This window comes from Rhinoraja longicauda, chromosome 24 (assembly GCF_053455715.1).
Source record: "Rhinoraja longicauda isolate Sanriku21f chromosome 24, sRhiLon1.1, whole genome shotgun sequence".
NCBI lineage: Eukaryota > Metazoa > Chordata > Chondrichthyes > Rajiformes > Arhynchobatidae > Rhinoraja > Rhinoraja longicauda.
In genome coordinates, this window is record NC_135976.1 from 26,086,131 (window position 1) to 26,101,618 (window position 15,488).

General features: G+C 39.2%; 1 protein-coding gene across 4 annotated transcripts in view; it reads right to left on the reverse strand.

The window, feature by feature from the left end:
- LOC144605504 (bile acid receptor-like) overlaps nucleotides 1-11,895 on the reverse strand; it is a 48,177-nt gene extending 36,282 nt beyond the window's left edge. For 2 of the 4 annotated variants that reach the window (XM_078420862.1, XM_078420858.1), the window contains exon 1: nucleotides 540-634. The gene's annotated coding sequence lies outside the window, so the exon portion shown is untranslated. Of the gene's footprint in view, nucleotides 1-539; nucleotides 686-11,767 lie in introns of those variants that run through there. The other 2 variants (XM_078420859.1, XM_078420860.1) reach the window with 2 other exon arrangements.
- Nucleotides 11,896-15,488: the final 3,593 nt, after the last annotated feature.

The following is a 15,488-nucleotide window of genomic DNA, read 5'->3' on the forward strand; positions in this document are numbered from 1 at the left end:
AGAGGGGAAGATTCCCTATGCAGAATGTAGTTCTCAGCATTGCAGCGCATTGTAGCGCATCAGTTCATTAGACATTGTCCTGAATGGGGTAGAGGTAAATGAGACAGTATCCTACCTTATGGAAGGAATTCTGTTATGAAGCCTGATAATGGAGGGGAAGAAGCTGTTCCTGATCAATAAATCTCTCCCAGGACTTCTGCAATTTCTTCTCTAGCTTCCCAGTGTTCTTGTACATATCTGATCAGTCCCACAAGATTTATCTACATTCATACACCTTATGACATCCAGCACCTCCGCGAATGCAATACAAACTGTCCTTAAGACATTGCCATTAACACCATTAACAAGTTCCCACAATTTCCACAGCAGTAAAACAGAGGATAAATATTAATTGAGAACCTTGCCCATCATCTGCGGTTCCATACATAGGTGACCACTTCGGTTTCTGAGGGGCTTTATTCTCCCTTAACCAGATTTCCATGATGGGCCTAACATCCCAGTCACACGTCCTATCCACACCCTGAGTTCATCCACCTTACCTGTCAGATCTCTTGTGTTAAAATAATTGCAAGTTAATCCAACAATTTAATCCGTCATTCCTCACTCCCTACCGTGCTCATGTCCATCCTGTAAACTGAACCTAATGTCAGTGACATCTATACCAGCTTCCATCCTCCCACCTGCATCACTGCTGTATTTAATCCTGTCCCCATGCCAATCTCAGTTTAAACCCTTCCTAGAGGCATTTGCAAAACCTGCCCACCAGGATATTGTTTTCGCTCCAATTTTGATGCAACCTCTTGTACGTCATCTCTGCCCCAGAAGAGATCCCAATGGTCTAAAAATCTGAATCCCTGCCTCCTGCACCAACTCCTCAGCCATGCATTAATCTGTCACCTTTCCCTATTTCTACCCTCACTGGTGCACGTGGCACCAGGAATAATCTGGAGATTACAGCCCTTGAGGTCCTCCTTTTTAACCTTTGCCTAACTCCCTATATTCACTCTGCAAGACCTAATTCCTTATCCTACCTGTATCAATAATACCAATGTGCATAACAAATCTTACATAGTGCTCTTACGTTGTTCAATCACTGGGCCCCTTTCCACCTCGAGAATTTTGTTCAAACCTTATCAATATATATATATATATATATATATATGTGCCCAAGAAAGGAACCAACAAAGAAGTAAATGACGTTATTAAATGGTTTCTCCTTTCCTCAGTGGAAAGTAAATACCTTTTGCCAACTTTCTAAGATAGACACAAAGTGCTAGAGTAACTCAGCGGGTCAGGCAGCAACTAGAGAGAAAAAGAATGGGTGACGTTTCAGATCGGGACTCTTGCTAACTTCTTGTTCAGTTGAATTAAACTATTTAACATTTATTTTAATGATCAGATCATCACTATAAAACCACCCATGAGTTGAGAGTATCAATTGGATTACTTTAGGTTTGTTCCCTTTTATTAAAATGAACAGAAATTGTAACTGTAGGGTTTTCTCCAGAGATGCTGCCTGACCTGCTGAGTTGCTCCAACACTTTGCGTCTGTCTTTGGTAAAAACCAGCATCTGCAGTCCTTTGTTTCTTCTACTTGTATTTGTAGGGTCCCGATCTGCAATGTCATCTGTCAATTTCCCTCCACAGATGCTGCCTAACCTGGTGAATTCCTCCAGCAGTTTGTTTTTCACAGACGTTATATCAATAGTCAATAGTCGTTTATTTGTTACATACACATAAATGTGTAGTAAAATGAAACATTACCCGCAGTTGAACAATAAGACCAATAAGATTAATCAATAAAAATGCAATAACACATACAATCACAACTAACACCAAACAAAAAGAAACATCCATCACAGTGAGTCGCCTCCAGTCCCTCCTCACTGTGATGGAAGGCCAGAATGTCTTTTTCTCTTCCCTGCCGAATTTGTACCCTAAAGCCTGTGATAGTGGTCTATCCTATAAATGTAAATACCAGTACACATATGGATTAGTATTAATGGAACCTCAGTTGTTTGAATATAGTTATCTCCTATTCAGCACATTTTTTTGCCGAATCTGCATCCTTGTGGATTTTGAACAATTCTGTTTGAGAATGAAAGGGGATGGGGGGGGGGGGGAGGTCATGAAAGGTGAGCAACAGGAGGTTTTATGTTTTAAAAAATCCTTGGGGTGCTTAAAGTGCACAATGGTCATATTTAAGGAAGGATCAATGAACTATCAAGGTAGTTTATTTCCATCTCAGTATGTTTTTGAAGAAAGGGGTTGGTTAAAAGTCACGGGATTTCTAGATTTATAAACAGAATGTGGTGTGTCAAGGTGCAGCTTACAGAGAGTTAGCTCTTATCTGTCACAGTAAATGTTTGTTTTAAACCAAAGTGACCCATCATTATCTCACTGCAAAGATCAGACACTGCTTATCAATTCGAGAAAATCGGAAGCTGTCAAAGTCCATTTGGAAAAAAACAATTTTAGCTTTCCTTTCAGGGAACTGTTGAACTATTTTATGTACTGACCTATTGGAATGTACATACACGCACGACAAAAGGAACAATAATTTTCTTCTCTCTTTCATCAAGTTGAATGCATTTTCAGTTTCAGAACTGGTCTGTCTGAAAGTCTTGCAACTCCCAGAGAATTAAGTATAATAATTGATACCTCACTTCAACGTTACTTTTCTCCTTGAATACCAAGGTTCACAATGCCTCTGAATATCTCCAAGCATACACTCAATGTGTAACCTAGAGCAGTAACACATACATACATAATCAAAGATGGGAGAATGTTACTTCTCCATTTCCCACACCATCCATTCTCACTGCCTCTATGTGTAAGAATATTGTGGGAACTGCGCCAAATGAAAGAGTAATGTTGTTCTGGGGACCTGTGTTCATCCACTGGGGTTATGCATAAGACTGTATAAACTTGTTTAGGACAGGACACAGCTGTTGGAGAGAATAGCCATCTTTTCAGTTTGTTTGTACTTTTGATGAATGTGAGGCACTATTCATTGTGATGAAAGCTCTATGGAAAAACTATGCAAAAAAATCCAAAAGTACTAATTTAACATAAAACACATAAAATAAAACAAGCTAAACATTATATTGGTAATTGTAATCATAATAAGCAAATATTACACAGAAACATAGAAAATAGGTGCAGGAGTGGGCCATTCAGACCTTCGAGCCTGCACCACCATTCAATATGGTCATGGCTGATCATCCAAAATCAGTACCCTGTTCTGGCTTTTTCCCCATATCCATTGATTCCTTTAGTGCCAAGAACTAAATGTAACTCTCTCTTGCATATTTCATTTTTGTTAAATAATCACACCACATCATATCTAAACCACATTTCATAGCATTCCAAAATGCTAATAACTTTGAAATGCCATGACTATTACACAAGCATTGTAAAAAGTACTCAAAGGTAACAATTTGAATGAGCCATTGGTCTGTCTCGTGAAGCTGTATAATTTTATTTATTAGACATCTGATGCAGAATATAAAAAATTAACCTTTATCCAGAGCCCACTAATTAAAGTCAGATAAATCGTTTGCAAGTCTTCGAACTCTGCGAAGCTCGACGGCTGCGATACCGTTGGAGTAGGGCATAGGCAGCCGAGAGTTCTTCACTCATAGGCTGGTGTGCAAGGCCCCATCGGATGCCAAACATCCTTTGCACCACCTCGCCCAGGATTCACAGCAACTGGGACCTCAACGCCTGTCATCTCATCACCCTTTCTCCCGTCATGCAGTGACCCTCTGTGGCTCCGGTTTCAACATACTAGGAGCATGGAATGCACCGAACACCACAGCCCCACCCGGCTCGTACATGCCCTGCAAAGAGTGGGTCGCCCTGAACCGGCTCCGCACAAGGGTCGGCCGGTTCAACGCCAACATGCATCGTTGGGGGTTGCGTTCATCAGCAGCCTGCGTGTGTGGAGCAGACCAGCAAACAGCGCAGCACGTCATTTTCGACTGCACTGTCCTCCGTCCTCCTGGTGGAAGGGTAGACCTCACGGCCCTCGACAACAGCACATTGTACTGACTACAGCGCCTAGAGGGCATTACATAACCTCTGCTGCCCCAAGTAAGTAAGAAGAAGAAAATCTTTGAAGTTTTCTGTGTCTGCCATGGTTGGATGGTAGCTGAGAAAAGAGGATGTAAGACTTGGAGTAATATAAATGTGTGAGGACGCAAAGGAAGTTACATTAGGAAGGTATACTACATGATAAAGTTTGTTGGTAATTGAGTGATGGAAATGCATTATCTTTATCAACTAGATGGAAATGCATTATCTTCATTCACTAGAGGCAAGTTATGCATTTGGTGAAAAGGCCAGGTATCACCTGCAATGTTAGACAAACTGCAAAAAATCTCTACCATTTCCAATCATAAAACACTCCCCACCTCTCAAACATCATCCCCCATCCTTCACCTATTAGAAGATTAAAGTTTGGGTCCTACAATCAGTGTAGAATTAGCACTAGTTTCAATGTGCTAACTAATTCACAAATAGAGAAGCAATTTTCAGCACTGAGGCCAACAGTAGTACGGTTAGCATTGGCTTGTTTCTCCAACATGGCAAAGTAGGCCCAGAACATATTTTGTGTGCAGTCTTCTTTGCCTCAATCTAAAGTGGACAATTTGCCAATGAAGATATTCCTAGCTGAGAATGTTACATGTGCTATATAATAATTTTGCTTCCAAAGTCATTTCATTGGGCTTAGAGCTGCTGGTCATGAGTGAATTACTGGGCCTCCCAATTTGTCAATACAAGTATTTATTCTTATTCTCACTCTCTTCCTTCTATTAATCCTACAAAGCAACCAAAGAAGTCTACTCAAGATGTTGAGGCGGGGAGACAGCACTATACTGTCATAGATGCATACTTACAGTTTTAAATTGAGGGTTGAATAGGCTCTCCAGTGGATGCAAAATGTACCTTGGGTCTGTTTCAGAGGAGAATATTAGCATTCTTGATGAAGTTCTGCCCAACAATTATCACCCAATTAATGCAATTAAAAACACAATTAATTGGACATTATCACTTTGCTATTTTAGGACCTCTATGAAAACTAAACTGCCATTTTTTTCTGCATTGGTGTAAAACCTACACTTCATAAAATTATTCAATGGCTTTAAAGGGATGTTCTGCTATCATAAAATATATATTAAATTTTGTTTTTCTCTTTCTCTCATTACTTTTTTTCGTTTTAGGCAGACGGATAATGGATGTTTGTTTTTGGTTATTTATTTGCTGTTAAAATATGATATAATTCCATCAATGGACTGCATGCCATGAAAGATAGCTGCCAAGTATCAATAGTAGAGTTTAAATACTTTGTTGCAATAATAGAGTTTAAATACATTTAGACTTGAGTGGTCTAATGCGACAGAATACATATCCTACAGCTTATTCACTGAGCACAACTGAGATTTCTCTTGCTGTGCTAGTTCCTTTGAGCATTTATTTTATAGTTGGTTTTGGGATCTGAACTGTACTGGCAAGGAAAACACTCATTGCCCACTACTGGCTGCCATCTAGGATGAAGAATCTCTTTATGTACTCTATTATAACTTGTATGATTTTAAACACCTCTATCCAATTCCTGTTAACCTTCTCTGATCATCCAGTGAGACATTTGGATGGAACTGAGAAATAAAAATGGTTGTTCTCATTGATGGGATTGTACCATGGGCACCCCAATAGTCAGCAGGAACTAGAGGAGAAAATATGTGGAATAATAATAGGGTTGTATTAGTGCAAATTTTTGACTTTATAATTTTTGACTGGGCTGCCTCAGTGCTAAGGGCTTGCATGAGGTGGAATTTGGTCAGTGTGTTCAAGAAAATGTTCTCAATCAATATGTGGATAGCCTATTGGAGAAGTGACAAAATTCAACCTCCACTTGGTCAATCGGGCAACAGGTGAGAGGTAAAAGTTTTAGTAGGAACCTGAGGGGCAACGTTTTCACTCAGAGGCTGGTGCTTATATGGAACAAACTGCCAGAGAATGTAGTTGAAGGTAAACAACATTTAAAAGATACTTGGACAGGTTCATGGATTGGAAAGGTTCAGAGGGAAATGGGCCAAATGCGGTCAAATGGGACTAGCTTAGATGGGGCATCTTGGTGTTAGTTTGAAGAGCCTGTTTTCGTGCTGTATGACTCTAATAAGACAGGGCAGGTGACTGGTGTTGATGGGAGATCTGTGATATATAATTGTATTACTTTTTAAATAGTTATGTAATAGGATAGGACTGGTCCAGAAGTTGAAGTCCTAAATGTTGATGATATTTGACAGGAACTATCAAATGCTCATTGGGGGAGGTTATTTGCAGGGAAGATCAAGAATTTACTTGATGCCAGGTGCTGTACGTCATATGACGTAAATTCTTTGAGGAATATTATGATGAAGGTGTACCCTTGAAGGAAATCAGCAAGGCAAAAAGGTGCCATTCTACAATTACATTGAGGGCAAAGGGGTAACTGGGAGGGAGCAGGCCCTCTTGAAGATCAATGAGGGTAATCTGTATGGAGCCAGAGCAAATCAGTCACATGTTAAATGAATATTTATTGTGCATAAAAAACATGGATTATAGGGAACTTGGGCATATTAGTAGTTATATTACAGAAGAGGAGGTGCTAGAAGTTTTTTAATAAATCCCTGGGATCTAATCAAGTGCATCCTAGGACAATGTGGAAAGCAAGTGGAGGAAGAACGTGGGGGGCACTTGGAAGAGATATTTGTATCATCAACAGCCATGAATGAGGTCTGGAAAACTGGAGGATGGCTAGTGTGTGCCTCTATTTAAAAAAAAGGGTTCCAAGGAAATTAAGCCTAAAGTCATTGCTGGGTAGGTTATTGGAAGGAATTCTGACAGACAGGATATGCATGCATTTGGAAAGGCAAGAAGTATTTAAGGATAGTGAGCATTTCTTTGCGTGTGGGACATTGTGTCTCACAAATCACATTAAGATTTTTGAAGAATGTCCAAGTGGATTGATGAAAGCTGTGCGGTAGACATGGTCTACATGGATTTGAGCAAGAGCAAGGTACAACATGATAGGAAGGAATTGCTGATGCTGGTTTACACAGAAGTTAGACACAAAATGCTGGAGTAACTCGGCGGGACAGGCAGCATCTCTGGAGAGAAGGAATGGGTGACCTTTTGGGTAGAGACCCTTCTGATCTGAAAGTTAGATCGGATGGGATCCAGAGTGAGCTAACCAATTGGATATAAAATTGGCTTGAAGGTAGGAGACAGAGGGTGGTAATAAAGAGCTGTTTTCAGACTGGTGGCTTGTAATGAGTGGTGTGCTACATAGATCGTGAGTGGATTCGCTGATGTTTGTTATTTATATTAACAATTTGAATGTGAATATAGATGCCATGGTTAGTAATTCTGCAGATGACACTAAAATCGTAGTACAGTGATTAGATGAAGGTTATCTAGGATTACTATTACGATTACTATTCTATCAGTCTGTCACTGCCTTTTCCTTCTCAACATTTGCTGTACTGATGACTTTTAAGACATGTATCATTGGAAATTATACCAGCCCAAATCAATAATATATATATATTAATGGTCCTGGTATCAAGAACGATTTCTCACCAGTTTGATAAACAGACATTTGTGAATCTTTCTGCTTTCTATTATTAACTAATTTTGTCCTCATGCTGTCATATTCTCTTCATGGGCTTAACCTTCACAAACAGGTCCATTGTGCACTTAGTCAAACGCTTTTTTTAAATTAATTTACATAATTTCAAATCCATTATTTCAGCAAGATATGCCATAACTTCTCCAGAAAAACATGTTTTGCCTGCAAAAAATCTGGACTGACTATTATTTAATAGTTCTTGCTCTTCGGCATGTCATTTAGTTTTGTCTTGGCTTATGTTCCCCATTACCAATGTTGGGTTAATTGACTTACTTCAATATATATCAATAAGAGGCTATTAGATAGGCACATGGATATGGAGAGAATGGAAGGATATGGATCAAATGCAGGCAGACGAGATTAGTTTATCTGAGCATCATGTTCAGCACAGATCTTGTGGGCCGAAGGGTCTGTTCCTGTGCTGCATTTTTCGATGTTCTATATAATACCAAAGAATCAGAACCAGTGTTTTAAAGAAGGTTGGCAAAAAACATGAGGCCATAAGACAAAGGAGCAAAGTTTGGCCATTCGGCCCATCAAGTCTGCTCCGCTATTTAATCAATGCTGATTAATTTTTCCTTATCAATTCCATTCTTCTGCTTTCTCCCCGTATCCTTTGAAGCCCTTACTAACCAAAAACCTATCAATCTCCACTTTAAAAATAATAACTTGGCCTCTACTGCTGTCTTTGGCAATGAATTCACAGATTCACTACTCTCTGGCTAAAGAAATTCCTCCTCATCTCCATTCTAAAGGTACGTCCTCTTATTCCAAGGCTGTGCCCTCTGATCCTAGATTGTCCACATCCACTCTAATCTAGGCTTTTCATTATTGAATAGATTTCAATGAGATCCCCCCTTATCTTTCTAAACTCCAGTGATTATAGGCCCGGAACCTTCAGACGCTCCTCATACATTAACCCATAATCCACAAGATCATTCTAGTAAACCTCCTCTGGAATCTTTCCAACGCCAGCACTTTCGTCCTCAGACATGAAGCCCAAAACTGCTCACAATATTCCAAATGTAGCCTGACAAGCCTCAGCATTACATCCTTGCTTTTATATTCTAGACCTCTCGAAATGAATGCTATCATTGCATTTGCCTTCCTTTACTACCCACTCAACTGGCAAATCAACCTTTTGAATGCCTACTTTCAACTGCTTTTATCGAACATTGTTAATGTCTATTCATACACTGCCACAAAGGCAGAATCCACTTTTCCAATGAAGACGTGTTCATTTAATTTCTACTTCGCAACAAGATGTCTCATTTGAAACCTATTCAGTTTCTCTGATTATTCTTATAGGTTAGTTCTAACCTGTTTTCTGGGTCTCAGGGAGAATTAATGAGAGTTACAAATTGAAATGCTCTAACTTAATTGTGGTGAAAAATATAAGAACTCTGGTGACTTGCAAAAAGCAGGAAACTAGTAGAGAAGGGAGTGAACAAACCAGAATTTACTGAACACAAATGGAGATAAAGATTTATTAGAGATAAATATAGTCTCTGCAGTTTAAAATATCTTAGAGTAAAAATGACAAATGATAATCAACTCAAGAAGGATTATGTCCCAATGAAAGAAGGGATTGAGAGCATTCCTTGAAGCCTTGGGGTTTCATATACAAACTGATATTCAAGGTTCTTGCAGCAAAGTAGGTTGGGTGACTTTTGTGCCCCTAAAGAATCGGTCACCTGAATTTGTGATGTAAACTTTCTAGAGGAGGATTTCATTTTTGCCACCATTAAAGTGTGTGCTAAAGTGTCACTAGTTGTATTCATCGCCATTCAATCAGATCCATTAAAGTCAATGAAACACAGTGTGCTAAGGTGCAAGTAACTAGTGGCCAATACTCTTGGGTGCATTTAGTGCTGGAGACTACAAAGACAACAATTTCACCCCTTTGATTCACAATTTATAACAATTTTGGGAGGGTCTATCACATGGTGATCCATTTTCAGGATGTGCAGGGATTTTTATACTGACCTTCAATTTTATTAAATACAGTAAATAACGCTCAAAATATTGTAAGAAAAAGTAAGTTTGCAAGTAACCAGGAAATGCTAAATATATTTGTACAGAATTGAAAAGTAAAATTTTGGTTAAGACTACTGTCTTGTGTTGAAGGTCTCCATCCAAAATGTTAACATCATTCTTTTGAAGACGCTGATCTATTTGCTGTACATCTACCATGATTTTGTTTTGTTTAAGCTCCGGGCTCTCCACAGATGTCCATGGTCGTCTTAAAATGGATCACATTATCCACAATCCCACTTTGTGATAATAACAATAATTTGTATGCATGCAGTTTTCTAATGTAGAATTGGGGAATTCTACCTAATTAGGGACAATAAATTAAAGAAAATCATAATTTGAATGGTTAAACTCAGATGCAAATGTGAGTTATGATAAATAATTAGTGTTGAAAGCCTTTACTTCGCACAGAGCCAAAATTCCATTAAAATTCTTCAGACCATAGAATCAATTTAATCCAAATCTTAAATATTCTTCACATAATTGGATCGATTATTCTAATATATATTAGGAACACTAGGTCATTTAGAAAAATTAAAATATCCCGCCTGCAAAATTTATTTCTACACACATCTCTTCCTTACTTTCTTTTTGCACTGCATACTCATAGTTTTCAAATCATGGCAAAACACAATGTCTCCCCAGGCCGAAAGTTCAGAAAATCTTGTCTTCCTTAGTCTTTACATTTTACGTTGGTCTATTTGGTATAAGGCATTTGGTATTGCATTATCGCCACTTCATCATTTGTTTCATCTTTTTGTTCTACTGATTTCAATCTTCATAGAAACCGATACCGTAGACTTTGGCTCTTAATCAAAGCATTTGCAATAATCGAAAACAACCGCATTAATGAATTAGACAGAATATTTTACCTTGCCTTTCCTTTCTGTTTAACTATGAATCTATACGTTCTGTTTCTTTTTGTCATTTTGTCTTATCCACATGACAATGTGCATTTAAAAAAAAGTTTTTTGTTATAGGGGGAACTTCAAAAATAATTGGGTTTACAAGTATTGCATGTACGATTGAAGACATAACTGTGTTTCGCATACGTAGGACATCAGCTATGAGATATTGTTTATTTATGGCAACAAATAAATTCTTGAATCTCATTTTATTTCTAAATGAACAGTGAGATGTTCTCCGTGGCTGGCAGGTACATCGTCAGCTATTCCTTTTGCACATTTGGTCAACCACGTACAGTAGTGATTTCCTAAATTACCATGGAGTTAAAAAAAGCTTTACAACTGAACACTGATACTTTAAGATTTGTACTTATTTCTTTAGAACTTCAATTTCCCTTGAAGCATCAACATATGCCGTTATTTTAAGCTGCAATAATTTAAACAATCTAAAAAAAATGATGGTATACAGAAATTAAATGTACAATTACATGTAAGTGAGTATTATAAAGTTGAATAGTAAGTTAATAACAATATTTTTCTGTTCTAGGTTTATGCCAGGATATCTACAATTATCACCCATTTTAAGCCAAATAGCTGGCCTTCAAAGACGTTTGCTTTATATTATGACATATCCAAAACTGCAACAATATTTTTGTTTCTTGGCAATGAATATATTCTAACTGCGCATGTCAATGTTAATGATAGTTAAAGAAAGAACTTGCATTTATACAATCATTTAGAATTTCATGACATCCCAATTTACTACACGGCCATTTGTGTAAACCTTTTACGATCGCAGTTAAGTCATAATGTTGAAAAGTTTGCAATCTAATGGGTGTATGATCAACCTTTAAAAAGTATAAAAGTAGTCAAACAATCTTTGTAGTATCATCTAAACTAAATATTACAGATGAGGTTATTCTTATCTCATGTGATGAATGGAATAAAATATAACCAATATTAATTCTGCTTCTGCTAATTGTTTTGCACATTTTCTCCAAATAAAATATACTTTCAGTTTCAGTAGTTGAGCACATCTGCTCATTTTTCTTTTGTCATATTCCTCCTGATATAAACTGTATTTTAAAGAGTCACCGAAGTTTGGTAAAATACTGAAGAAAAATTAAACTGTTATTCTTAAAAGTCTGCTTACCAAAATCTGGTGGAGCATAGGGATGTTCCTGCTTATTTGAGTTGTTACATGAGGATACAATGATCTCTGCGCGTCACTGAAGTCCAGCTGGAGAGAGCAGGGCCTTTTTTGCCTATTTATCAGAGGCTCTTTGCAAACACTCTGGCTCCAGACATTCTGCAGAACAGCACTGGAGGCCTATCGCACTAACTAGCTTCCCACACAGCTCCCTCCTGGGTCAGAGAAAGGGCAGCCCCTTGTGTGAATAAATCAAACAAAACTGGCTCATCGTTACTGTCCGCAACCAGGTCACAGAGATCCCTTAGTTATGTTTATCTTCTGCTACCCAATTTTTGAATCTTTGACTTTCTTTTTACCTTCAGGTTTAGGCAAAGATGAGTAGTGGAATAGAAGAAAACATCTTTCTATTCATCATCCGGTGACAATCCCAAACAGGAAATCCAGGCCAAACATCTGAACAAATCCCAGTATGGTTGGTTAGCTTGGTCAGATTGTGTAAAGGAGCAATAATTATTTGAATACTTGAGGACATTGTGGGATTCCACATGCAAAGTTTACTGTCAAAGCTCAATGTAACTGATAACATTGCTGCTCAGACCTGTAGTTTTTTCATAAGTTCATAAAGTTATAGGAGCAGAATTAGGCCATTCGGCCCATCAGGTATACTCTACCGTTCAATCGGCCCATCAGGTATACTCTACTGATGTATGCTTAGCCTGATTTGCACCGTGGTATTTTTATTGCAGCTTCAAGTGATGAAAATGCCCTGTAACAGCTACTGTAATGTATGAGAAATTACCAATATAGAGTAATTGAGCTGTACAGCATGGAAACAGGCCCTTCCACCTACTTTGTCCATGCTGACCAAGTTGGCATTCTGGGCTAGTGCTGTTTGCCTGCATTTTACCCATGTCCCTCTAAACCCCTCCTGTCCACTTCTATAGCTTCCTCCAGCAGCTCATTCCAGATACGTTTGGGTTTAAGAGCATGATCAATTTGGCAGAAAATGAATGGGAAAAGTTATTGTCATCAATGGCATCCTTTTGTTTCAGTGCTCCCAACTGAATGCTTTTGTGCTTGTGCAGGAAACTGTTTCAGTCTTCCATTTTCCCAGACTGTAAGGCTCTCTTTCAAAAGTAAAATCATCTTTAAAGCACCTTGTAGATGTTTAATAGGTGAAAATCAACAACACTGCCACATTTTCAAAAATTTACTGTCCTATTTAACATTTTGATAATCAAAGGCCTTACGGGTATGATGTGTATGAATCAATTTCCCTGTATTCTTGGCAATTCCTGGTCTTATTTCCTACCTATGCAGGTTGTAGGTTAAGAAGGTTAATTGTCTTTGGTAAATTACCCCTAGTGTATATGACTTAGAACTAGTATATAGGTAATTGATGGTTGGTGCGGACCTGGTGGGCCAAAGGGTCTGTTTCCACACTGTAGAACTGAACTGCACCCCATGACCATCTTGGTGGAAGAGGCTGGATGTTTGAAAGCTCCTGTTGGGCGAGTATAACCTAGATGTTTGTGTTGTGTTGTTAGTGTGCACCACATTGTCCAAAGATGTACAGGTTTGTAGGCTAATTAGCTTGGTGAAATTGTGAATTGTCCCAAGTGTGTGTAGGATAGTGTTAGTATGCGGGGATCGATGGTCGGTGTGGACTTGTTGGGCCGTAGGGCCTGTTTCTGGGCTGTATCTAAACTGAACTAAACTAATCGAGAAATGGTTAAAACAGAAAAAAAATCTCATAGCAAAAAATCAGCTCAAACCTCTGAAGTTCAATCATCATAGGAGTCCATGATGCATTTTGCTGGATACTGAAACAATTAAAGGATGGAGATATAAACATCTTCACCCTGAATGATTGTGGAGCCCAACAGGTGAGGCCCAAAGACAATTATGAAGCAGTTGACTATCTTGCACACTTCCAGCACTTAGATCTCCGAGATCTCCAAATCCATCTAAGAGTGCATCTTTCGGATGTGGGAGGAAACTGGAGCATCTAGAGAAATCGCATGGGATGAAAGGGAGAAAATACAAACTCTGTACAGATAGGACCCATAATCTGGATCGAATCTGGGTCTCTGGTGCTGTGAGGCAACAGTTCTCTCTCTATGCCACTGTACAACCCCAGTTGAATATTATTACATCAATAACAATAATAACAATAATGCCTTAGAGGGAGTACAGAGAAGGTTCACCAGATTAATCCCTGGGATGGCAGGACTTTCATATGAAGAAAGACTGGATAGACTAGGCTTATACTCGCTGGAATTTAGAAGACTGAGGGGGGATCTTATAGAAACATATAAAATTATTAAGGGGTTGGAGAGGCTAGATGCGGGAAGATTGTTCCCGATATTGGGGAAGTCCAGAACCAGGGGTCACAACTTAAGGATAAGGGGGAAGTCTTTTAGGACCGAGATGAGAAAACATTTCTTCACACAGAGAGTGGTGAGTCTGTGGAATTCTCTGCCACAGAAGGTAGTTGAGGCCAGTTCATTGGCTGTATTTAAGAGGAAGTTAGATGTGGCCCTTGTGGCTAAAGGGATCAGGGTGTATGGAGAGAAGGCATGTACAGGTTACTGAGCTGGATGATCAACCATGATCATATTGAATGGCGGTGCAGGCTCGAAGGGCCGAATGGCCTACGCCTGCACCTATTTTTTATGTTTCTATGTAACACTGCAATAACATATTTTAAAGCGCTTGACACAAACTTATTTTTAACACTAAATCATGTTATCAGTAAAATAATCAACAGCCCAGTTAAGGATGTGTATTAGGAATTTGTACTCATACTGTAGATTTTGTTCTCAGCATTACATGCAGGAAGAACAACTATTCTCAGAGTTGATTGTGACTGCAGGGATTTCTAGGTCAATTTGTGCCTCAATTTAACTGGATGCATCCAGTTGCAAATCCATGCTTGTGCCAATGATGTGATTTTCATGTCAAATGTTCATGGAATAAAATCATTTTTCATGCAGTAGTCCTTTAGGATTTTGCATGGGAACCTATATCACCAATTTATCGTTCAATATGCCTATGGTGGAACACCCTCAAACACTATGTTTCTGTGGTGATGGTCCACCCTCGGGTTTGACGCTGAGGCTCGGGCAAGTTTCATCCCCACAAATCCTCAAATGCCTTCTTACTCTGACTCCAACTCTTTCATCCTCCATCTCTGATCTGAGTTCTATCCCCTCCTTCCTTTCCAGCTCTCCACTCTGACCCCAATCCCCTGACTTTGGCCCCAATCCTGATCACCTAATTCTTCGATGTGACCTGTGCTGCCTCAATCATCCTCCACCTCAAAACTTCAAATCATCTCCAGATCCTGGTTCTGACTCCCCCAACTCTTGATCTGTCTCAATAATTGCCCTCCAACTTTGTGACCCATTTGCTGCTCTCCCACTGACCCTCTGATCACTTACACAGAGGGCAGTGACTCTACCCTTAGTTGCCCTTTGACTCATGCCAATTCTCCATTCACCAATCCTTCCGAATGACCTCCGACTCCACGAATGATCTCCAAACTGGCCCCAGCTCCCGGATCCCAACCCCAGATCCCTACCAATGTCTCATTGACACTCATCCTCAGGCGAGGATCCTATCTGATTCCTGATGGTGGCCCTGGCCCCACCCTCAATTAGTGGGCTGGCATGATGGCGCAGCTGTAGAGTTGCTGCCTTACAGGGACCCGGGTTTGATC